We start from the raw sequence: 25,314 nt of genomic DNA on the forward strand, positions 1-25,314 counted from the left end.
TGTTTTTAACATTTTTATAAGATGATTTCTATGTTGCTTTGTATGTTCCTCCCCCACGGTATAACCCCTGCTTTCACTGTATTGATGTAGGTATAATTTGTGGAGGGGAAGGGAAAAAAATCATTTAACTAGGGATATAGGTGGACCTATTGCAACAATGAGATGTATAACTTTATTCTTTACAAGGATATTTTCCTGCTACTTTGGTTGTTAAGAGTGTCTATAAGAGCAAGCATTCTGTAGGGAGCTGGGAGACACCATATATTCTTTACTTACTGAGATTCCTAAGTGACTTGTACTGCATTTTGCAAGTCGAATCTGTCAAAACCTACCAGTTGTAAGAGATAAGAGGAGTGGTAAAAGAACTCATGGAGACAAATACATTTTCAACATATTTTGTTCCAAGCATTCCATCTAAGGCATAGTCAACAACTAGTGAAACTTGTGTTGGCTGTAAATATGTGTCTTTCTCCATGTGTGCATGTATACATGTGTATATGTATGTGTGAATTTGTGTGTATAGTAACATACATGTGTACATATATAAGGGCATATACATACATATATGCATATATAAATAAATATACATATGCAAATACATGTACATATATATAAATCAGTGTTCAGTGATTTAATCAATAGTTCCCAGCACATTGTCATTCTCACAAAGTGTACATGTTAAACTGCTCTGAGGAGCTGTGCTCTATGATGGGTATCCTTTGTTCTCACTTGCCCCATTACCTTGTTTTTCATCCCCGTGAACAACTTCGGTCTGCTTACAATAGGATAGTTTTGTTTTCATTACATGTAGTTACTTACTGATAATCAAAGACAAAGGTTTTTTGTAAAAGAAAAAGAACTTTTAGGTCTCAAGTCAAAATATCTTACCTATCCCAATGATTCCTATGAGATAAAATTTATAACAGAAGAAAAGTGAAAAGGAATTCCTAGATCTGTTGTTTTGCCATTTAGAATGGCAAAGAATAATATCACGCCAATCTTATAATTGTTAAAAACTGCAAGGGAAACTGTTGGTCCCTATCATGTTCCCACAAAACCAGTGGATCCTGAAGGATAATAGACCAGCTGAAATTCTAAGTAGCAGACATGGAGCCTGAAAGAGAAAGACTATGAATGAAAAAGGGTGAAAGAGAGAAGTACAATAACACTGAAAGTACATAACAGATAAACAAGAGCTGTATGAGAATATTCATACTGCTATCTTTAGACTCTTCATGTACATTTGAAGGTATCTGATGTATGATAACCCATCAATATAACATATAAAATGATTTTGATAAAAAATAAAAATGATGATTCCCTGCCTGGTTTTAGGATGAGGATTATGATGGCTTCATAGAATGTGTTCAGTAGTGAACTTTCTCTTTCAATTTCATTGAAGAGTTGGAGGAGTATTGGTGTGAGCTCTGCTTTGATGGCCTTGTAGAATTCCGCTGCAAAACCATCTGGTCCTGGACTTTTCTTAGATGGAAGGTCTCTTATTGCTGTTTCTATTTCAATGCTTGATATGGGCCTGGAAAGACTTCGAAAAAATTATATTAAGTGAAGTAAGCCAAGCCCAAAGAAACATAGGTCCCATGGTTTCCCTCATTTGCAATAGTTAGTATATGTATGAGTCAAGCAGAAAAGGTCAGAAAAGGTGATGTTAGGAAAATGAACCCTAAGATACGTATTTAAATGTTTTTTTTTCTTTCATTCATTTGTTTCTAACGCATTTATATGATTATTTCCTTGTTGCTTTGTATGTCTCTCTCCCACATTATAACCCCTGCTTTCACTGTATTTGATGTTGTTATAATTTGTGGAAGGGAAGGGGAAAAACAAGTCGTTTAAATAAGGATACAGGTGGACCCGTTGCAACAATGAGAAGTACAAGTTGTCATGTCGAAAACGAACTTTACAACTTTGGTAGGGGGTGGGGGGAGGATTGGGTGGGGGGGAGGCTTGGAATGGATGGGAAGGGGAAATATAGGAGGAGGCTACAATGCTTGATAAGAAATATACTCATTATCTTGCCCATGTAATTGTAATCCCTCTGTACAGTTTTTTCACAATAAAAAAATAAAAATGACTCAGAAGAAATTATAAGTGCAAATATAATCTTCCCAGAAGAACAGTCTCAGAGATATTTCATGACTTTGAAAAGGATAAAGTGGCTCAAGTTAGCATAAATTTAGAAGTATGACAATTCACAAAAATATAAAAAGATATTCATATATTTCATTATATAACCCAAAGCAGAAAGCAAATATTGTTTAGATGATTTTTTAAAGCACAGTCTTTCTGGAGCTGGGAAGGTGGCTCAATGGGAGAGTGCTTGCCTTGCATGCATGGGGCCCTGGGTTTGATTCCTCAGCACTACAGAAGTAGAAAAAGACGAAGGCTCAAATGGTACCGCTAGCCTTGAGCTGAGGGACAGCACCCAGGACCCAGAGTTCAAGCCCCATGACCAACAAAATAAAAATCAACAAAACACTGCTGGGTGCCGGTGGCTCAGGACTGTAACCGTAGCTATGCAGGAGGCTGAGTTCTGAGGATCCCGGTTGAAAGCCAGCCCAGGCAGGAAAGTCCGTGAGAATCTTATCTCTAATAAACCACTAGAAAACCAGAAGTGGTGCTGTGGCTCAAGGGATAGCGTGCCAGCCTTGAGCTGAAGAGTGCAGGGACAGCGCTCTGGCCCAGAGTTCAAGCCTCAAGACTGACAAAAACAAAAAACACAAAAACAGTCTCTCACTTTTGTGGTCTCAACTCTGTAATACCGCCGCTTCAGACGAAGGCTAAGATTTTGGGTGTGGACCTTTATCATCCCTCCTAATTCAGACTGTACTTGATAATTTTTTTAATAAATAATTTGTTCTTAATTTTCTTCTTTGTAAACTCACATGCACCTATAAAAAATGCTTTGGCCATCCCAGTAAGCTTCTCAAAGTACCTCCTGAGGACGACTTATAAAAAGTTGTATTATATTACAAAAAGGAAAACAATGCAACAAATAAAGAAAATGGACAATTAAATATTAATGATTAATCAAATAAAAAAACAAACAATTACCAGTGTTCTACATATTAGATTTTACTACTTTCTCATATTCCTGTACATTTAAAACTGGCTAAGATTATGATGTTTAAAAAGAGGATTTTGTTTTGGTTTTTATTTTGGGTCTGGTCGTGGCCCTGGAGTCTGAGCCTGGGCGCTGCCCCTCAGCTCTTCAGCTCACGGCTAGCACTCTACCACTTGAGCCACATCACCACTTCCAGCTTGTTTTTTGTTTATGGGTGTTGAGGAATCGAACCCAGGGTCTCAAGCATGCAAGGCAAGCGCTTTACCACTGAGCCACCTTCCCAGCCCCTTAAAAAGAGTTTTATAGGCTATGAGTAGTCTTTAAAATTACCCACTAAGATTACTTTTTATGGCTCATCTCATCATTTGTATATGGCTTATATCATCATTTGTTCCTCACTAACATGTAAAGTAAGGAAGCCCTAAAAATTAAACAGAAACTATCTAGTTAACAAAGTCTTAACTCTTCACTCTGCTTCTTTACGCAAAGACTTTGCAACTTCTTATTGGTAATGTTTCTATAAACTCTGAAATGTACATAATTAGTACCATATGTCTGCTACCATAAACCTTAAATACTTTATAGAAAAGTTTATCACCTGCCAAACAGTCCTAATTTTGGCATATATATGCAAATTCCCAAAATTAAATACATTTAAAATTTAAAACTTTTAACAACCTTAACACTTGCTGCAGTGTTCATTATGACAGGTGCCTTGTATAGAACAATTGAATTCCTCCTCCTACACATCTCTTGAACAACAAATATCTGGAATTATTTTGTTTTTGACATGCCAGTCTTGACTTTATTCTTAAATGTGTGCTTATGTAAGAAATGCATGGTACTAACAGTTTGTTGTATTGCTAACAAAAAAAAAAAAAAGAAATACATGCTTCTAAAATTTCACAAGAATTCTTTTGAACTTACTTTTTTTTGAATTGTCTAGTTTAAGAAAATCAATTACACTTTATATATAAAAAATGTTCTGTGCTCAATTAGGCAGCAAATACGCTAAAATTGGAACAATACAGAGAAGATTAGCATGGCCCCTGAGCAAGGTTGACATGCAAATTAGTGAAATGTTCCATATTTTTGCAACAACAGATGCTGGAGAGTATCTGGCCACAGGGAACTCTAGTGCATTCTTGGTGGGTGTGTAAACTTGTTCAACCACTTTGGAAAGCAGTATGGAGGCTCTTCAAAAGACTCCATATGAAGCTTTCCTATGACCCAGCAATCCCACTTATGGGCATTTACCCGAATGATCACAAACAAGACCATACTAAAACTACCAGCACAGCTATGTTTACTGCAGCATTATTTACAATAGCTGATATAGAGCCAACCCTGATGCCCCTCAGTAGATGAATGGATCAAGAAAATGTGGGTGTATATAAACAATGGAATGCTATGCCTCCATCAGAAAGAATAGTATCACCCAATTTGTTAGGAATTGGAAAGTCTTGGAAAAAAATTTATTAAGTGAAGTAAGCCAAGTCCAAAGAAACATAGGTCCCGTGGTTTCCCTTATTTTCAATAACTAATATATGTCTGAGATAAGCAGAATAAGTCAAAAGCTATGTGCATATGAGCAGATAAGATGATATTAAGGGAAATGAACCCTAAGACAGGGACACAAGTATGTTTTTTCTTTCTTGTTATTGTTTCTAACGTACTTATGATGTGCAATGTGATTTTTTTTTCTTTCTGTATATGTTCCTCCCCCACGCTATAACCCCTGTTTTCATTGTATTTGAAGTTGGTACACCTACATCCTGTGTATATGTTTCTCTAATTTGGTGAGGGGAAGGGAAATACAAAATGGTTAAATAGGGATACAGGTTAACTCATTGTAACAATGAGATGCACAAGACACTCTGTTGAAAAATGAACTTTACAATTTAGTCAGGGGGAGGGGGGAGGGGAGCGTATTTGTGGAGGTGGGAGGGAAGGGATGGTGGGAAGAGGGAACAATGCTTGTTAAGAAATGTACTCATTATTTGCTCCCATAAATGTGACACCTCTGTACAGTTTTTTTATAATAAAAATTGTATGAAAATGTTCTTATGTCTTGGTAGTGTAAAAATATCAGGAACAGAATAATGAAGGAATGTTGTAGACTGAGGTGAAGTCCATATAAAAATGTGCAAAACTGATGAGCGGTATATTGTGTTTTACATCATTTAAGTTACATTGAAAAAATAGGGAAGACCTAGAAGAATGAATTCTCTTTTTGATATCCTATCATAGTTCCTTAGCAGGATGAACTCTTTCCTCATTGTTGTAGAGGCATCATCAGATGAGAGGAACTGATTTTTTTTGTTGGCTTCCTTACATTTATTTGTCAGTTTATGAACTACTAGTTTATGTCTGAGACAAGAAGAAAAGGTCAGATAAGTTGATGCTAGATGAAATGAACCCCAAGATAAGTAGTCAAATGTTTTTTTTTTCTTTCTTGCAATTGTATTTAACATATTTATAAGATGATTTCTTTGTTGCTTTGTATGTCTGTCCCCCACGGTATAATCCCTGCTTTCATTGTATTTGATGTTGTTATAATTTGTGGAGTGGAAGGGCAAAAACAAACCGTTTAAATACTGATATAGGTGGACCTATTACAACAATGAGTTGGACAAATCCTTATGTTGAAAAATGAACTTTCCAACTTTGGCAGGGTAGGGAAGGTAGAAGGATGGGAAGGGGAAACAAAGGAGGTAGCAGCAATGCTTGATAAGAAATGTACTAATTGCCTTGCCAATGTAATTTTAACTCCTCTGTACAGTATTTTCACAATAAAATTTTTTAAAAAAGAAACTAAGGGAAATTAGACACACAGGCTTTGGAAAGTGTAAGGTCTGCTCCTAGATGGCAAGCAGACTCCACCCTCCTCGCAGCAAATTTTGTACCCAGTACTTGCGTTATCTAGGCAACTGGCACAAATGGAAGAGGTCACATCTGCATCTGCTGAGGTGACATCTGAATTTGATGTGGCCACAAATTTCTCCGCCCATAACTTAGATAAGGTCTAGCTCAGGCCCAGATGACCTTTCTCTGCTCTTTTATAGCTCTTTCTCATCTCTTTCCTTCTCTTCTCTTTCCCAGGTCTCTTCTCTTTCCTCGCTCTCTCTTTCCCACCTTTCCCAGATGGTCTCTATTCTAGCTCTTTTCTAGCTCTTTTCTAGCTCTTTTCTCTCTCTTTCTCAGCTCTTCAAGCTCTCTTTCCCAGGCCTTTCCCCACCACGTTGAGGACCAAGATGGTCTGGTGTCAGCTGGAATGATGAATAAACCTACTCCTTACCTGAATACCACGTACATGCTGCTGTTCTTCCTTAGCTAACTCTTTTTAAAATCCTAACAGAAAATGACCATTTAGGATGAATGATATTTGATTTTACAATCAGAAAAATGTTTAAAAAATTATATAGATATAAAATACTCCAAAAGATTTATTCTATGAATCTATCCCTTGGAACAAATGATACGAAGTTGATTAATGTATTTTACGATAATACATATATTCACATACCTATTTATGTTCACATAAATTTCACTTAAACAACAATTAAATGACTATATTTCTACCATCTACTTGGAGTATACTTAAATCTCTAAAAATGACTATGCTGCTGCTATAAACAGCAATTCCCCAATTGTCCTCCACAGAGGGCATCCACAGCGTACTTTGTGATAGGGCCAAAGCCTGAGTCAAGAAACTTCCCAATGGTGCCCAGTGGGTAAACTGTTTTGATTTGGTTTAAAGAAAACTAAAAAGAAACATTATTAATACCTTGCTCTTTCGTGATATGGAGACCACCTATGAGAAAGAGTTCCTACCTTGCTCTTCAACACAGTTGTAATGAAAAAGGAAGGGACAAGACTGTGAACTTACGATGCACAGAGTTGAGTGCCATGCACTGGGAGTCAAGGCGGACCATTAGTCGAGAAACAAGGAGTTGCAAGTCTAACCCACAAGACACGGCAACATCAGGCAGGCCATAGGCAGTGACAGTGAATTTGTAGCCCCATTCATTATTACTGCTGTCAGAATGAAAGAGCACCATCCTTAAACGTCACGTTCTAGAGAGAAAAAAAAGTCATGTGGTCAACAAGATGGAAGGAGGCAACAACTCAGCAGTTAAGTATATTCTTTTTGACTCAAAAAAATCTTAAAAGCGGTCTCCATTTCTATAAGTTCAAAATGATTAAGGGAGAAATGTACACAGATGATACCAAAACACAAAACTCACAACTACATTTAGAAAGCAGAATTAGTAGAAAACTGCTGCTCAGCTTTCTAAAACTCAAGTGACTATCTGCTCAACCAGTGATCACTGGCTCAGTTCTTTGTTCTCAACCAAGACCCTTGATAGGAGAGAGAAGTAAACAGTCTGAAGCAGGCTGCAGCCCAGATATTAAACAGATCTGTCAGCCGGGCTCCTAGCTTTCACCATGGTTTAAGTCTTTCTCTTGGATCCACTGGCCCTTCTGAACTCAGAGGTTAACAGCTCTTTAATTTATTCTGGACAACACTGGTATTAGCAAATTTCCTATGAAGAGCCAGATAGTTAAATTTTTAGCTTTTGTAGGCTGCATAATCTCTACTGCAACTGTTCCTTTCTACAAGTAGAGTATCAAAGCAACCCTTAGAAATATGGGTGTGGTTACATTCTAGAAATGTGCCAGTATTAAGGTTTGTACTTAGAGCTTTGAGTATTTTTCAGCTATTTTGCTCATGGCTGTCATTCTACCATTCAAGCCATGTCTCCACTCTGGCTTTTTGCTGGTTGAGATAGGGCTCTCTTAGATTTGTCTACCTAGGCTAGCTTTAAATCTTATTCCTCAAATATCAACCTGCTGAGTAGCTAGGATTTTGAACAATATGACCATGAGCCACCAGAGCCTAGCTAGTCCTTCTCTTTCTACACACCATACCATTATTGCTCTAAAGTTGGAAAAAGGACAAGAATTGCTACAGAAGTACTTATTTACCTTGTTTGGGGAATATGACTTACCTTAGGCCACTTATAAGTACCAACTTTGTGTCAGTGTGTCTTCCCACCTCTAGAGTCTGTAAATTCCAGATAATCATACCTGTGAAGGCATAATCTCTATTATATTCTTTCTCTTGTTTTTGATCCACTATTGCTTGGAAGAAAAAACATGTGAGTCTTAGCGCTTTTTGGTTTCACACCTCTCATCAAATTCCACTTCAAAATAGGTTGCCCTTGGGCTAACAAAGACAGATACTTCATGGCAGTTATTTTCATAGTTATAGGCAGATTTCTTGGACCATATATGTAATACCACAGGCTGTTCCTGCTGCCAGGTCTCAACATCCAGCTAGGCAGACAAATGAGTAAGAGAAAATTCCAGATATTACTACACAACCAACTGTCAAAATAAACTATCAGTGCTGTAGATCACAGGCTTTGACAGCCCTGATGAAATTTTATACAGGCTAATCTGATTTTCCTGTCTACGCAGAGATCAATAGACATCTATCACTTAGCAGAAGTGCATTAGGATTATACTTTAGGGACTCATGCTTTTATCTTTTAGCAGTGACACAACTATTTTTAAAAATAAGTATTAGCATGAATTCCACTGGAGAAAAACACTGAATTAAAAGTTTAAAGAGCTCACATTTTTACTTAGGACCTTGGCATGTCTAAGACCACTCTTTTTTTCCTCTAAAAAATAAAGTTTTCTTTTTAGCTCATGATTCTAATCCTAGTTACCCAGGAGGATGAGATCTGAGGATTGCAGTTTGAAGTCAGCTTTGTCAGGAAAGTCTTATCTGTAATTAAAAGCCAGAAATAGGTCAAGTGGTAGAATGCTAGTCTTGAGAAAAAGGGGCTAAGGGATAGTGCCCTGGCTCAGAATTCAAGCCCCAATACTGGCAAAAAAAAAAAAAAACGATTAAGATTGGATGCTGTGGCTCAAGTGGTAGAGCACTGGCTTTGAGCTGAAAAGCTCAGGAACAGTGCCCAGGCTCAGTTTAAGCCCCACAACCAACAAAAACATCAGGGTTGGAGGCATGGATTAGTTGGTTGGTAGTGCACTACCCAATGAGCCAAAGCAACAGGTACTAAGTTTGAGTTCCAGTCTTACACCAAAAAACAAAATGAGAAAATAAAAAAGATCTGCTAAATGTACATGCCCTTTCTATTACCATCAGGCAGTTATGAAACTCAAAAAGACTGTGAACAAATCTTATATAATAAAAATTAAGTATGGGAGATAATTCTTTTAAATACTAAACCTTCTTATTTGTCTTTCCATGTACATTTTCTCTTTTAGACTTCATTTTTTGTGTGTGTGTGCCTGTCATGGGGCTTGAACTCAGGGTCTTGGTGCTCTCCCTGAGCTTTTTCATTCAAGACTAGCACTCCACCACTTGAGCCACAGCTCAAGCCTACCCCTCCTCATTAGCCCCCCTCCCCCCCAAATGGTTATTTGGAAATAAGAATCTCACAGGCTTTCCTGCCTGCACTGGCTTCAAATTGAGATCCTCAGATCTCAACTCCTGAGTAGTTAGTATTACAGGTATGAGCTACAAGCACCTGGCTAGACAAAAGTTACAGTCTTTATTTACATAGATTTTATGTAACTTAATATAACCTAAAATGATTGGATAAATGATTGGATAAAATGATTGGATATACAGCTTTTTGGCCTCCTTTCTTGTGCTAATGACAAATCAAGATGATATTTACTATCCCTGTTGGCAAAAATACCAATAAAGCTTCTAGAGGCAACTTATTTGTATATATCTGTAGTCCAGTAGGTTTTATATGGTAGAGTCATATCTCTCTGAAGAGAGGAAGCAAAATAGGTTCAGGGCCAACTGAAGTTACCTTGCTCAGTCCTCCTTCAGGGTCATTGTAGAGCTTCTTCAACAGCTCTGTTAAGGTACTGAACTCTCTCAAGAGAGTACATTGTGAAATGTCCAAAGAACAGAAGTCTAGGAGAAAGATGACCTAAAGGAAGATGAAGGAAGTACTCAGTATTCACTGCACATGCTGGTATTTCCACCAGCCCCCTCCTGGTTATTGAAAATAGCCACTTCTCCTTACCAGTTCATGAGCTGCCATGGAAAACACTGAATTACACAGTTTTTCTTTTTTTTTGGGGGGGGGGAGTCTGGTCGTGGGGCCTGAACTCTGGGCCTGGGCTCTGTCCCTCAGCTCTTCAGCTCAAGGCTAGCACTCTACCACTTGAGACACAGCGCCACTTCTGGCTATTTTTTTCTTTTTGCTTATGTGGTGCTGAGTAATCGAACCCATGGCCTCATGCATGCAAGCAAGTGCTCTACCACTGAGCCACCTTCCCAGCCTTACACAGTTTTTCTACTATGTTTTTTCCACTATACTGTGACAAAAGGGATTCCAAAATCACTCTCATGCTTACCAGAAACTGTTACATATCTATCAAAACATAAAGTAGTTAATATTTTATATGGTAAAAACATCATTTACTACATTATTACCAAGGGCAAAGCTAGGGAGGGCTATAGAAGCTGACTACCAAAACAGGGAGAAGGGAACAGCAGATCACAAGAACATTAAGCATCATCCTAATGAACAATGTCAATCTAATTACCTCTGAAAGGGAAAAGCAGTGAAAACTTCAGTAGTTGGTATGAGTGATAGTTAAGTTTAAGGTGATTTTTTGTGTTGCTTTTCAATGAAGTGGAGATATCACTCTAAGTTATATCTGATCCCAGCACACAGAAGGCTGAGGAAGAACTGAGAATTCAAGCGCAGTCTGGGTAGACAGCAAGTTCAAGGCCAGTATGGGCTACACAGTGAAAACTTATCTAAAAAGAAGTGGTGCTGCCTGTAGTCCTAGCTACTTGGGAGGACTCCAGTTTAAGGTCAGCCTAGACAAGAAGTTTCAGAGAACTCATCTTGAGCAACCACATTTCAACCAATAAAAATCTGAACATATGATTATATATTTGTAGTTCCAGATATTTGGGAAGTACAAATAGGAAAATTGCCGTCCAAGCTGGCACAGACATAAATGTAATACTCTATTTGAAAAATAAGTTAAGTAAAAAAAGGGGTGTGGCTGACTTATACATGCTTAGCAAACACAAAGCCCTGAATTCAAATACCAGTACTGTGAAGGAGTGAAAGAGAAAGGGAGAGGGGAAGGGAAAAGGAAAAGGGGAAAAGAAAAGGGAGGGGGGAAGGAAAAGGGAAAAATAAGAAAAAATGACCAAATGAGTCAGCTCTTACCCTTCCCTTTCCTTTAGTTTACAATGTGTCCATGAATCAAGGGTTCTGATCTAAAGCCAAGGCCTAAGTGGCCTGATCCAGAACTCTAAGCATTTTGTCATAATTGCTGAGACCAAATTTGGCAGAAGTGAACAGTCAATTTCTCACCATCTGTTGGATTTCATACAATTTTCGGTCGATTTACAGGAAACAAGTATCAATATTTTCAGTGACTTATAAAAGTCATAGATTTTAAAGGCTCAATACTTTCTTTTCTGGGTGATGATTAACAGAGATGGAAGACTCCCGTGACATGGAATAATATCATTTAAGAGTGCTGTATGATTGCAAAGAGAATGACTAGGCAGTAGAATGACCAAATTCTAAATAAAAACACTAGTGCTAATGGCTCATAACTGTAATCCTAGCTACTCAGCAGGCTAAGATCTGAGGATCAAAGTTTGAAGGCAGCCCAGGCAGGAAAGTCCATGAGACTCTATCTCTAGCTAACAAGCAAAAAGCCAGAAGTGGAACTGTGTCAAGTGTCAGAGTCCTCATCTTGAGCAAAAAAGCTAAGGGAAAGTGCCTAGGCCCTAAGTTCAAGTACTGGCACCTCCTTCCCCCCGCAAAAAAAGAAAAAAGAAAAGAAGGCTAGGCACTGGTGACTAATGCATGTAATCCTAGATACTCAGGAGACTGAGATATGAGGACTGGGGTTCTATGCCAACTTGACTCTCATCTCCAATTAACCAGCAAAAGACCTGGAAGGGGTGCTGTGGCTCAAGTAGAGCACTAGCCTTAGGTAATAAAGCTCAGCAATCAGGCCCTAGGTTCAAGACCCAGAAATGGCACAAAAAAAGACAAAAATAAGCTGAACAAGGTGGTGACACAGGCTTGTAATTTCAGCACTTGAGAGGCTGAGGCAAGAGAGTCACAAGTTCAGGACATTCATCAGCTACATAGTGAGATATGGTCTCAACAAAACAAAACCTTCCAAATAAAAAAAACAAAAGCAGAAATAACTATAGATCTGAACTGAAATAAGCCATATACATCCTTGATGCATGAGTTATAATTATCTGTTTTCATGGATTGTGTATTGATACTCACATTTTTCTATAAGGTCCACAGTAAGATCTTTGGCTCCAGATCTTTGCTCTTCAGTTGCAGATAGCACCAGGAGAACAGGCTACTTTGCACAGATCAGAACAGAAAAAAGAGCACAGAGCCAACTTCCCCTGGTGCCTCACTGAGCATCATCAGCTCACACTACAAAGAAACAGACAAACAGGAAATGTCCAAATAAGGTGTTCCCCGAACTTGGGCAGGAAATATCTCTATAGAAGCAGCGGTCACTGGCAAAGCAAAAACAAAAAAATACTATGTGTATGGGGCAAAGTTATGAAAGAGCTTTCAATCCAGAATTGAACCAAGAAAAATGGTGTTAGGAAAACTTCCCTATTGCTCTGCAGTTTTGTGGAACCTATAAATATTCTTTTTGCTCCACAAGACATCTTCTGCACCCCAAGACGCCCACCCTATTGTTCATCTCTTTCTTGTAATGAATCTTCTGTCTCTGGGCCCTTCTCCTGAGTCTTCAATCAAATCTCTCGCTAGCAGAGTTGAGGGAGAGTTGAAAAGAAGGTGTGAGTTTGATCAAGGTACATTGCATGAGTTTTATTTTGTTTTGTTTTTGTCAGTCATAGGGCCTGCACTCTGGGCCTGGGCGCTGTTCCTCAGCTCTTCAGCTCAAGGCTAGCTCTCTACTTCTTGTGCCACAACGCCACATCTGGCTTTTTCTGCTTATGTGGTGCTGAGGAATCAAATCCAGGGCCTCATGCATGCAACGCAAGCACTCTACCACTGAGCCACCTTCCCAGCCCCCACATTGTATGAGTATATGGACATGTCAAAATAAATCTACCATGTACCATAAATTGATAATAAAATATGGAAAAAATAAAGATAATCCATCATTGAAGGACAATAGGAAAATCACATTTTCGAGCAATTCATTTGAAAATGAAAATATAAATTCAAACATCAAAAATTGTTATGCTATAGTCATGTGACCTCTTTATTAGGTTTAAACAACAATAACAACAACAAAAACAGCATTGCTTGTGATATCACTGATATTGTGTGACTGGGGGCAGTGATCTCACTAAATGTTAGCTCTTCATTTTTGGAAAAGCATGTCTAATTTCAGGCTAAAGACCAGTGTCAAGGTACTTGAAGAACTAGGAGCTACATATTGTTTTTAAATGGTAAATATATATCACTAAAAAGAACAGAAGCATTTATTTGTTCTTTTGGTGGCAGTTCTGGAGCATGAGCTAAAGACCTGAGTGCTGTCCCTCAGCTTTTTTGCTTGAGGCTACTACTGCTCTATTACTTGAACCACATCTCCAATTCTGGCATTTCTGGGGAGTGGGGGGAAAAGATGTGGTTAATTGGAGATAAAAAAATTATTATATTCTGGGCTGTGAAGGTGGCTCAGTGGTAGAGCGCTTGCCTTGCATGCATGAGTCCCTGGGTTCAATTCCTCAGTACCACATAAGCAAAAAGGAAAAAGCCGGGAGTGGCACTGTGGCTCAAGTGGTAGAGCGCTAGTCTTCAGTTGAAGAGCTGAGGGACAGCACCCAGGCCCAGAGTTCAGGCCCCATGACCGGATCCAAAAAAAAAAATTATTATATTCTTTCCTGCCCAGACTGGCTTGGATCTCAGCTATCTGATTAGCTGTAATCTAGCACCTGGTGAAACCTTTAATTTTTTAAAAATTTTTTACTTTTGCCAGTCCTGGGGCTTGAACTCAGGACCTGGGCACTGTCCCACAGCTTCTTTTGCTCATGGCTAGCACTCTACCACTTGAGCCACACCACCATTTCTGGATTTTTCTATATATGTGGTAATGAGGAATCAAATGGCAGGCTTCCTGGATGCTAGGCAAGCACTCTAGCACAAAGCCACATTCCCAGCCCAACCTTTAATTTTTAAAAGCGTAATTTACAAAGGATTGAAATTGGACCACTGTGTGGAATCTCTCTATAAGGAGGATGTTTTTAGAAAACATAATATTTTAAGTTAGGAGAATTGACTAAATGACTACAGAATTTATAATTTCTAAATGAAAGAAGTAGCCAAGTAGCTTGTAATCTTCCTACCATTGAAAATGCTTAGAGATGTCTGTTGAAGATGAACCTGTATACTAATGAGCCCAAACTTTAGAAATGCCCATTCAATTTGTGTCTGATTTTTTGTGTACCTGAAAAAAAAATTGTGCCTATATGTTGGAAGGGAAGATGGGATTTTCTCACTTTTTTATTTTATTTTAAAAACCTACTTGAAAATAATTCATGATCTTTTTGTAACTCTTTGTCATCTTTGTTCTTTGGACTTTCTCTGAAGGGGCATCTAACCTCCATAGGGTCTGTCACATAAGAATTATGAAGTTGGAACTGGGAAGGTGGATCAGTGGTAGAGTGTTTGCCTTGCATGCTTGAGGCCCTCAGTTCGATTCCTCAGCACCACATAAGCAGAAAAATCTGGAAGTAGTGCTGAGACTCAAGTGGTAGAGTGCTAGTCTACAGCTGAAGAGCTGAGGGACAGCACCCAGACCCAGAGTTCAGGCCCTATGAACGACATACAAAAAAAATAAAGAAGAAGAAGAAGAAGAATTATAAGTAGCCAGGCATCAATGGCTCAGGCCTATAATCCTAGATACTGAGGAGGCTGAGATCTGAAGATCGCAATTCAAAGCCAGCCTGGGCAGAAAAGTCGTTAGACTCTTATCTCCAATAAATCACCAGAAAACCAGAAGTGGCATGCCACGCCTACCCCAGTAGAGTCTGCTTAGCATGAGAAACCATCTATCAGACCATGATAGGGGCCTCGAGACCTATCTCTGAGTTTTGGGACTTCACCGAAGTCTACCTCAGAGAATGGGGCTTTACAGAAACCTATCTCCAAGTTTTGTGACTTCACCGAAGTCTACCTCGGAGAATAGGGCTTCTAAGAGGCCTACTCCTGGGAAAAGGCTGGCAAAACCCCTGGAAAATATGTGTTTCTGCCTATCTTTTCCTCATACGAGTGCCTATTAATCTTTTACTGTTTCTACTGCTCATTGTACTTACTCATTGTCAACGTTCCCTTATTCAAAGCTCTTAAGAGTGTTTGACGACTCCAATATCTGATGAGTGTCTTAAAAATATGACTAACTCACCAGAGTTAAGTGCTACCCTGAAACCCCTCTTATGGAAGCTAGTAGACGAGCCATAAGCAAATATAAAAGTATTGGGGGTTTCACAAAGTCACTTCAGCAGAAGGAATTGTAAGAAATTTACAAGAAGCTGTAGGCTCAGCTAGAACAGAAAGAATGTATGGCAATTGCTGAGATAACTACTTAGGAGAAAGAACTTCCTCATTTACTAAGAGACTTGCCAAATCTAAGTCTCCTTGGTGTTTACTATTAAAGAAGAAACAGGAAAGATCTTAATGGGACAGTTAAGGCCTCTATAGAAAAAAGTAGTGGTTAATTGGTGACAATCATCGAAACCCATTGTATTTCTTAAAAATAGAGGTAAAGCCGGAAACAAGTGCCTATCAGGCGACCAGTTGGTGACCACCCAAGGATGAAGCCCTGCAGCAAGGTTGTGTAACCTTTTGCCCTTTCAGGCAACCAGCTGGTGACTGCCCAAGAATGAAGCCCTGCAGCAAGATTATGTAACCTTTTGCCCTTTCTTTTGGAGACTTTTTGCTATAAAAGTTTGTTATCCTCTGCATTAAATCGCACTCATCACTCAGCATCCACTCCTAATGTGTGTGAGATGTCTGTTTGCCATCTCCCCATCCTATTCCAGGTTCCTCCCCTAGGTATCCTCCGTCGTCCCGACAGAACCCGGTCCGCGGCAGTGGCACTGTGGCTCCAGTGGTAGTGCTCCCCTTGAGCTGAAGATCACAGGGAAAGTGCCCAAGCCCAGAGTTCAAGCCCCACGACCAACAAAAAAGAAAAAGAAGAAGAAGAAGAACTATGAAGTGCCAAATGCTGGTGGCTTACACCTATAACCCTACCTACTCAGGAGGCTGAGATCTGAGAATTGTGGTTCAAAGCCAGCCCAGGCAGGAAAGGCTGTGAGACTCTTATCTCCAATAAACCACCAGAAAACCAGAAGTGGCACTGTGGCTCACATGTTAGAGTGCTAGCCTTGAGTTGAAGAGCTGAGGGACAGCACCCAAGCCCAGAGTTCAAGCCCCACAACCAACAAAACAAAACAAAACAAAAAACTATGAAATATGCTAATATTAGCACTGTCTGTAATTAATTAATTCCTCTAAACTAGAATCAACCCATATGCCTCTCCAAGTTAAGCAGATAATTATGGTATGCCATAAAGAGACTATTGTGGTACACCAGTGAATACAAGTGACAACACATGAATGAAACTCCAAAACATTGTTAAACAAATCAAATATTTCACAGAAGATTGTATGCTATCAAGGTGAAAAAAAAAAACAAGCAATAACCAACACATTGTACAGGGATAACTAGAAAGGAAAACAAGGAACCTGTGAACACACACTTAAGAATGATACTACAGAGAGTTGTTTTCACTTATTGTCCCTCCATATCTATTCTTTTGTATGTGAACCACATTTTGAAATAGTCCCTTCATGCTGTGGCTTTGCTTTTCCTTCAGTCCCATTCTACTGTCTCTATTGGATCACTCCCCAGTTACCACTTGGAGAGCAAAGCCCCTCCACTGAAACTCAGGCTCTGCAAACTCTGGCCCTCTTTAAGTTCTTTCCCTTTCTCTGCCAGAATTTCTTCCTGATACTCCTTCCTACTGTCCTGGTTACCTTCCTTGTAGATTTGCTCAAGATGCCCATGACTGATGTGAGGCAGTCCCCAATCATGACTTCCTGTTCGTTACTGGTTACAAATCTTTAGCCACAATTTCTTTCTTTCTTTTTTTTGGGTCTGGTTGTGGGGCTTGAACTCTCGGCCTGGGCGCTATCCCTCAACTCTGCAGCTCAATTTAGCCACAATTTCTATCTTGAGAGTGCAACTAGGTCTTACCACCTTAAGGCCAATAAAACCATGAATACCTCGTGTTCAGAATCTACCCATTATCATCCCCTTTTTAGTAACCTGTTCCTTCCCATTTATCACAGGCCCATTGTAGGTGTACCTCCCTCCATTTGAAATGTCTCTAACTTCCTCTTTGCTTGTTTAAGCCTATTCAAAGTCCTTCCCTGAGCTCAGCAATTCTTTTCCAAAATGCTTTTCCCTAGTTGCATTCCCTCTCCCTAGACCTGTGCTCATCCTTTGACAGCCTGAATTATGTACAAAACTATGTAATCACACATTTGTTTGGGTTCCTCTATCATTGTATCCTCTGTATCTAACGTGGGGCCTCAAACACAACAGGCATTGGGTAGGCATTGTTGAGCTAACAGACATGAGCAAAAAGCTCAGACTTGGTGTAATTTAGACCATTTTTACTTTTTTTTCTCCTAATGTAACTCTATCTCCCTCCCTATAACCATAAATGCTTGCTTTTACAAGAAGATAATTCAGTGACTGCAATAATCTCTGGCCTAGAAAGTTTAATTGTATATGCAATGTCCTCTGTATCACAGATGAGAGAAAGGGAAGAAAGGTCAAGTACTTGATGTCCCAGTGGTAAGGGATTATGGGAAACTCTCTTGGACAGTCAGTGAGATTTCAGAGTTGAATGGCCCAGTTGAAGAGCCAGGTTTCAGTTTTGTTCCAGCATGTTGAGCTCCTGTTTCTATCAACTTGTGAGAACCCTGAAGTTTTCACCCAGTGGCTTTGACTGAGAATGGTAAGAGCTTGAAGAAGTTTTTAGAGATTGAAGAATATGCAGGATTTAGATGTGCTACAAGAGAAAGAGAAATTATAGAAAATGGCAGAAATAAAAATGGAGATCAGAATGATATGGTGAACTGGAAAGACAGCACATATCAATGATCTTGTAGTGAGAATTTTAAGGAGGACACAGAGATGGGCAGAATAGTCTAGACATATGAGAGAAAACTGATGTGATGGCAAAAACAATACTAAAAAAGTTAAGACTGTAGCCAGGTATGGTAGATCATGCTATAATCGCAGCTGTAGTTCAAGGAACACTCAGAAAAAAGTTCACTACATCTTACCTTAAAGGATAGCTTGGGGTGTACCTCTTGCCACTATAGTTACTTTGGAGACCAGCACCAGGAGGATCTCAGGCCAGACCATGCAAAAACTGAGACACTATCCTCAAAATGACAGGAGTAAAAAGGGCTAGGAGGCACAGCTCAGGTGGTAGAGCACTTGCTTAGCAGGAATGAGGCAGTGATTTCAAACTCAGTACCATCAATCCCACCCACCCTCCAAAAAACCCCTACAATAAATGTCTTATCAAATACTCTTAAAGAAGCATGAGGTAAAGAATGGAGAAGAAAACAGGATGTACCTCTCGAGCAGCCACACAAAGGAGGGTATTCATGACAGCTAGGACTTCACCAATGTTCATGCCAGCAAGGTCACTTTTCTCAGGTATAAGTATAAGGCCACCTGGATCTTTATCACTGAAAGGACACAAACTCACACCTGTTTGTAGGAAGAGGCTTTTCCTGGTCAGGTTCAAATAAAGAACACAGAGAGGTGTCAGCATCAGTTCTATGAAATAGAGGGGTCTGGGTCAGGAAGACAAATCGTAGTTACAACTAGGACTATGCCACTGTCTGTCCATATATCCTTCCAAAAGCACAGGCACATAAATTACCTTGATATCAGTGTTCAATATATCTGATATCATGACTGGTAACTCAACAATCCAGGCTAACAATCCCTGTATCTTCAAATGTTCTTCATGCAACACCTCCAGGACCTATCATCATCTTCGTTAACTGATTCTGAAAGCATTTTATACAAATAGCCCTAAATCTGTCGTCCAGACCAGATAGTCCAACTTGTAAGCAGATGCTCAGTTCCCTCCCTCTTTCAAGAGTCTGTGCCTCCATTAAGGAACTCTACAGTCCCATCTGCTTTTCTGATGGGACTGTAAGTCTCCATATACTCTCTTCCTGGAATGTTTCTTTCTACACATTACTACTCTGCATTTTCAGTTGTTGTAATTGAAGACTGAGGACCCCAAACTTTTTTGGTTTTAGTTTTTGTCTTTGATATTTAATTAGAGACTGAAGGTCTGAAGAAGTTTTCACTGGGTTCAATACTACCTTGTCTTATAAGGGCCTTGGATTAAGGTCTTGAGAAGAGTATCAGTCTATCACTATTTTAGTCATTCTCATGCCTAGTAGGAACTCGAGAAACTCTCTAAATTCTGGGTAGAAGAAGCACTACTCCAAAAGCACAGAAGGAAGGACTAATTAAAGAAAAATAACTACAGAGGTTAGAATTATTCAATAATCGAGGAGAATCAAACTTACCTAAAATATGTGCACAGTGAATGGAATGTGAGCTGCAGGGACTGCTTATGATCTTTCTCAGTGATATTCTTCTAGAAAGCCAGGAAAAGGACATTTAGAAAATTTACTTCATGACACTCCACAGACATATGGTACCATGAAATAACATCACATACTTGTCCCAAGTATGAGAAGAGCAGATTCAGCAGACCACTTTGTGGCAGTGAACTAAACCCTTGTCCAGTATCAGGAGAGGGAAGAACCTACTACTTAAACAAAACTGGCAGATTAGTTTAGATTATGCCCAAAAGTAATATCTGCAAGTTTTCCTTCTGGAAGGTTTGACCCAATAGTTGAAGAAGCTGACTTCTAAAAGATATGCACTATCAGATGAAGAGACAAAGGCAGGGATAGAGAATTTTTTTGTGAGATTTCTGTTGCTTAAACAATGTTAAAGATTTCCCTTTATAATGTAGATTTACAGACTATGCTTACAAACATAGGATTCAGGCCTCCAGACAGGGTTATGGAGTTAATTTTGAAGAAACTTACTGTTTTAAAATAAATGTACCAAATAGTTAATGCTGTGCAAGGCATTTGACGGAGGGTTCAAGAAGACCCAACAGGAAGGCTGGGAAGGTGGCTAAGTGGTAGTAGAGTGCTTCCCTTGTATGCATGAGGCCATGGGTTCAATTCCTCATCACCAATACACAGAAAAAGCCAGAAATGGGTGTGGCTCAAGTGGTAGAGCGCTAGCCTTGAGCTGAAGAGCTGAGGGACAGTGCGCAGGCCCAGAGTTCAGGACCCACGACCAACCAAAGACAAAAAAAAAAAAAGAAGACCCAACATGACAGAGACAGTAAGGGAGACAGGGGCGTGGGTCACATGAACATAAGGATGCTGGACAAAGAATGGCTTAGTCAGGTAAAATATTAGTGAAGTTCAATTCATTAGAATAAGAAGGAAAACAAAAACCTTCACCATAGCTTTCTGAAGGGATGATAAAAACAAATGACACAGGGTTGTTCTATTGATAGTCACTAGTGTTATTCAAGAAGCCATATGCCCTCTACTTTTTTGTGTAGGATGAAGTAAAAATTAGTCAATCAGCTACCTGGTGAATGCAAAGAATTGGGACAATATTCCATTTGCTAACAGAGTACTTGTAAATACTTAAAGCACCCTTCTACTCCACTACTTAGTCTGAGTAACATGACAGTATCTAAAAACTGAGCAATAAAAAAAACTGGAGAAACAACACTTGGTAATATTGTTTTACATCTATATTTTGAAGTATTAATGAATAAAATGGTCATATACTTTCTCTAAAATAATACTGGGAAGGAGGGAGAAGAGTAGGTGAGGTATATTATAAATGAAACAAGATAAGCTTATTATCATTGAAGGTAAGTAATGAGTAAACTTGGGGGTGAGACAACTATCTACTTTTTTTTTTTTGGCGCTCATGGGGCCTGAACTCTGGGCCTGGGTGCTGTCCCTCAGCTCTTCAACTCAAGGCTAGCACCCTACCACTTGAGGCACAGTGCCACTTCTGGCTTTTTCTGCTTATGTGGTGCAGAGAAATTGAAACCAGGGCCTCATGCATGCAAGGATACCACTCTACCACTGAGCTACCTTCCCAGCCCTCCTCCTCTTTCTTTTTTGTCTGTCATGGGGCTGGAACTCTGGGCCTGGGCACTGTCCCTCCACTCTTCATCTAAAGGCTAGTGCTCTACCACTTGAGCCACCGTGCCACTTCCAATTTTCTGGTGGTTTATTGGAGATAAATGTCTCATGGCCTTTCCTGCCTGGGCTGGCTTTGAACCACGGTCCTCAGATCTCCACCTCCTCAGTAGCTAGGATTACAGGAGTGAGCCACTAGCGCCTGGCCAACTTTACTTATGCATTTGTTTAAAATTTTCTCATAATTTGTTTGTAAGCAAGTCATAAAGCTGGAGATTAAACTGTGACTTGTGACAAAAAAGCTTATACAATACAGATTGGAAATGAGCACAGGGTCATGTCCTTTGAAAGCTATTTTGACCTTCTTTATCTCTTCTCACGAATTTTAATTTGAAGTCTATTTTATCTGATATTAGGATTGCAACTCCCGCCTGTTTATGAGGGCCGTTTGCTTGGTAGATTTGTTCCAGCCTTTAACATTGAAAATGTGTTTGTTTTTACGGGCAAGATGTGACTCCTGCAGGCAGCAGATAGAAGGGTCTTGTTTTTTAATCCAACTAGGCAGTCTATGTCACTTAATTGGAGAGTTCAGTCCGTTAACCTTAAGAGATAGGACTGAGAGGTATTTGGGAGTTCCTGCCATGTTATCCACCTTCTTGGGGGCTGCGAAAAATGCTACCAGCACAACTATGTTTATTGCAGCATTATTTACCATAGCTAAGATATGGAACCAACCCAGATGCCCCTCAGTAGATGAATGGATCAAGAAAATGTGGTATATATACACAATGGAATTCTATGCCTCCATCAGAAGGAATGACATTTCCCCATTTGTTAGGAAATGGAAAGGTTTGGAAAAAATTATATTAAGTGAAGTAAGCCAGGCCCAAAGAAACATAGGTCCCATGGTTTCCCTTATTTGCAATATCTAGTATAGGTATGAGTCAAGCGGAAAAGGTCAGATAATGTGATGTTAGGAAAATGAACCCTTAAATATGTATTTTAATGTTTTCGTTTCTTTCATGCATGTGTTTCTAACGCATTTATAAGATTATTTCTTTGTTGCTTTGTATGTCCCTCCCCCACAGTGTAACCCCCGCTTTCACTTTATTTGATGTCAGTATAACATGTGGAGGAGATGGGGACAAACAAGTCGTTTAAGGATTCAGGTGGACCTGTTGCAACAATGAGAAGTACAAAATGTCATGTCAAAACCAGCTTTACAATGTCGGTGTGGGGGAGGGAGGGGGGTATGATTGTGTGGGGGGGAGGGGGGTGGCTGGGAAGGGAGGTGAAGGGTAAACAAAGGAGGAGGCTGCAATGCTTGGTAAGAAATGTATGCATTATCCTGCCCATGTAATTGTAACCCCTCTGTACAGTATGTTCTCAAATAAAATAAAATTAAATTAAAAAAAAAAAGAAAGCAAAATGAGAGTAAAAAAAAAAAAAAAGAAGTCCTTCTAAGCCAGGCACTGGTGGCTTACACCTATAATCGTTGGAGGCTGTGATTTGAGGACCGCAATTCAAAGCCAGTCCAAGCAGGAAAGTCCATGAGAGAGCCCCACAACTGACAGAAAAAAAAGCAGATTTATGTATCATATTGAACTAATGGTTTATATAATGACATATATAAAAATGTAAGGCATCAGGCCAAGGAATGAATAAAGGCAGTTTTTGTTATAGAATAGTTTGCATGCACAATATTAAGGAAATAATAACAAGTTGCTGCCATTTACTTAATATCAGTAAGATAACAGGAATAACGTAAAACACAGAGAATCTCCCTGGTTAGGCTGACATTTGTGTATAATCCTAGATATTCTGAATGCATATCTGAGAACTGATGTGTGAAGCAAGGCTGGACAGAAAGTTCATAAGACTCTCATCTCCAATTAACCAGCAATAATCCAGAAACGGAACTTTGGCTCAAGTAGTAGAATGCCAGCTTTGAGTGCAAAATGTCAAAGGAGAGTGCAAGTCCCTTAACGCAAATGCCAGAAATGGCATAAAGAATAAAAAGCAAAACATTAAACACATGGAAACACAAAAAGACAAAAGTTATGCAAATTTAAATGCTACATTGAGAGATGGATCACACCAAATACAAGAAATGACATTTAGACATTTTCACTCAGTTGAAAAATAAACCAGGATAAGGTGGAATATATACAAAATGGAATTTTACTTATCTATTAGAAAGGATGATATTGCATCATTTTAAGAAATGGTAAGACCTGGTGAAAACTAGATTAAGTTAAGCCAAAAGAAAGTAAGAATGTGTGTTTTCTCTCACCTGAGGAAGACAGAATTAATCTATAAATATACAATAGACAATTGGGTAAACTTGGTGCACATAATTGTAAGGAGTGAAATATGATAGATTCATATTAGAAATTAAATTATATAATTTATTAGGAAAACTAACTTATAGTCCAATAAAATAAACACCAGGAATCGAGTAATCATATGTGGAAGTGAAATCAAGAGCAGAAAGGCAAACTAATGAAGACATAAAAGGTGTAGAAATAGGGTCTGGGAAGGTGGTTCAGTGGTGGAGTACTTGCCTTGCATTCATGAAGCCTTGGGTTCGATTCCTTAGCAGCACATTAGCAGAAAAAAAAAAGAAAATGGCGCTGTGGCTCGAGTGGTAGAGCAGGTGCTTTGAGCTGAAGGGCTGAGGGACAGCACCTAGGCCTAGAATTCAGGCCCATAAATAACAAAAATGGTGGAGAAATAGGTATGAAATCAAATTTCCAATTAAAATTAATGATTTTAAATATGCATTTAATTTTACATGTATTTATTGTTTATAACTCTAATCTTTTGGTACCTCTTGCCTTTTGTGCTTTTAGGTTATCTTAAAATCTCTTTATTGTGTGGACAATGCATGGACCATGATACTCCTACCTATGTCTCTTGTGTTGCTGAGATTAATGGCATGAGTCACCATGCTTCACTTATTTGTGCAGATTGGGACTTGTAAACTTTTGTCCAGATTATGTCCAAAGTGTGATACTCTTGATCTCTGATTTCTGATAGTGATCATAGATGTGAGCTGGTACATAAGGCCATTCATAATCCTTTATCCCACTTTGAAGACATGAAGTTTAATTTTCCAAATGACATACAAGATGACAAACAGAAAAATAATCCCTTAGTTCTGGTAAAGATGAGCTACTAATGAGAAACAAAATTACTTTCTAAAATATTTGACTATTGTAATTATATTTTCAATCTTACCCTACATTTAATATTTATGCCAGTGATTAAACTCAAATTGCAGGCATGCAACTGTGGTTTGCCCCTGTAATCCGAGTTACTTAGGGTGCAGAGACCCCAGGATCATTGTTCAAAGCCTGCAAGGGCAGGAAAGACTGTGTGACTCTTATCTCCAAAATTAATCACAGAAAAACACCTGAAGTGTCACTGTGGATCAAGTGTCAAGCCAAAAGATCCTAGAGACATTGACTAGACCCAGAGTTCAACCCCCAAGACTGGCACAAAGAGACTATTATTGCCTTTAACCATTCATTTGGATCACCTATAGAGAGGGCAGGCTATTGAAGGTCACATAGTTAACTGAAGAAGTAGAATTTGAGAGGATCACAATTCAGAATCAGTCTGGGAAGGGAGGTAATAAGATTTCCATATCTCCCTAAAGCCAGGCAGGTTGAAATGCATTCTGTGATCCCAGCTAATTGGCAGACCAAGGTAAGAATGAGCTTAGCCTAGTCTCTGTTTTGCCATCAACAAAACTGATAATGTATGAGCAAAGTCAGTAAATAAAAAAGATTGTTGATGTGTCCTTATTTGTAGAATATCTGTCTAACAAACAACGTATCTAAATTAAAATTAAAAGAGAAAGGAAGAAAGAAAGAAAGAAAGAAAGAAAGAAAG

The 25,314-nt window shown here is 39.1% G+C and overlaps 1 long non-coding RNA gene and 1 other non-coding gene across 2 annotated transcripts in view; both read left to right on the plus strand.

Moving 5' to 3' along the window:
• Positions 1-25,314, plus strand: part of LOC138825008 (uncharacterized) — a 95,557-nt gene that overhangs the window by 63,386 nt on the left and 6,857 nt on the right. The window lies entirely within an intron of this gene.
• On the plus strand, positions 4,070-4,176 carry LOC138825011 (U6 spliceosomal RNA). The gene has a single exon (XR_011371277.1). It is a non-coding gene; the product is annotated as a U6 spliceosomal RNA (small nuclear RNA).

Source organism: Dipodomys merriami, unplaced genomic scaffold (assembly GCF_024711535.1).
Source record: "Dipodomys merriami isolate MVZ:Mamm:240054 unplaced genomic scaffold, mDipMer1.0.p SCAF_1311, whole genome shotgun sequence".
In the NCBI taxonomy this organism is placed as follows: Eukaryota; Metazoa; Chordata; class Mammalia; order Rodentia; family Heteromyidae; genus Dipodomys; species Dipodomys merriami.